The sequence below is a fragment of the Glycine max genome, chromosome 4, assembly GCF_000004515.6.
Source record: "Glycine max cultivar Williams 82 chromosome 4, Glycine_max_v4.0, whole genome shotgun sequence".
Taxonomy (NCBI): domain Eukaryota; kingdom Viridiplantae; phylum Streptophyta; class Magnoliopsida; order Fabales; family Fabaceae; genus Glycine; species Glycine max.
The window spans coordinates 36,378,415-36,379,272 of NC_016091.4; the positions used below are offsets into that span (position 1 = coordinate 36,378,415).

The following is an 858-nucleotide window of genomic DNA, read 5'->3' on the forward strand; positions in this document are numbered from 1 at the left end:
TATAGATTGTTGTTGTTGTGGAGGACTTGTCCATCTCAGATTTGGATGATTCCTCCAACCCGGATTGTATCTATTGCTTGAAAGGTCATAATGATTCTGCTGTTGTTGGTTTTGCTGCTGAGGAAGTCTATTATTAATGTTTGTAGCATAAGCTTCAGGTTGCTCATTGACTTCAGATTGCTGCAAAGAAGGACAAAGATCTGAATGGTGATCTGCAGAAGAACATAGACCACTGACTGTTACAGCAGGTGTAGATTTCTGATTCATGGCAAGCTGAGTTACTAGGTTGACCAAGGCATCAAGTTTTCCTTCAAGCTTTTTATTTTCAGTAGATGAAGATGAATCCAAGGCCACCTCATGGACTCCTCTAAGAACAATAGCATCATTTCTTGCACTAAATTGTTGGGAGTTGGAAGCCATCTTCTTAATCAAATTCCTAGCCTCAGCAGGGGTCATATCACCAAGAGCTCCACCACTGGCAGCATCAATCATACTCCTCTCCATGTTGCTAAGTCCCTCATAGAAATATTGAAGAAGGAGTTGCTCAAAAATCTGGTGGTGAGGGTAGCTTGCACACAATTTCTTGAATCTTTCCCAGTACTCATACAAGCTTTCTCCACTAAGTTGCCTGATGCCTGAAATGCCTTTTCTGATGGTAGTGGTCCTAGATGTAGGGAAGGTGCACCCTCCTAGATGTAGGGAAGGTGCGCCTTTTCAGAAATCTGGCATGTTATATTATTCTCCATTCCTCATTTTTACATGCTTGAACCTGCGCCCTCCAACTATTCGATGAAATGGCTCAATGACCATTGCATGTGTTATTGTGAAATTTGAATTGTGAAATGAGTTTGTGCATGT

The 858-nt window shown here is 41.6% G+C and overlaps 1 non-coding gene across 1 annotated transcript; it reads left to right on the forward strand.

Moving 5' to 3' along the window:
- The first annotated feature begins 550 nt into the window (after positions 1-550).
- LOC113001527 (small nucleolar RNA R71) lies at positions 551-657 on the forward strand. Its single transcript, XR_003266921.1, has one exon. It is a non-coding gene; the product is annotated as a small nucleolar RNA R71 (small nucleolar RNA).
- Positions 658-858: the final 201 nt, after the last annotated feature.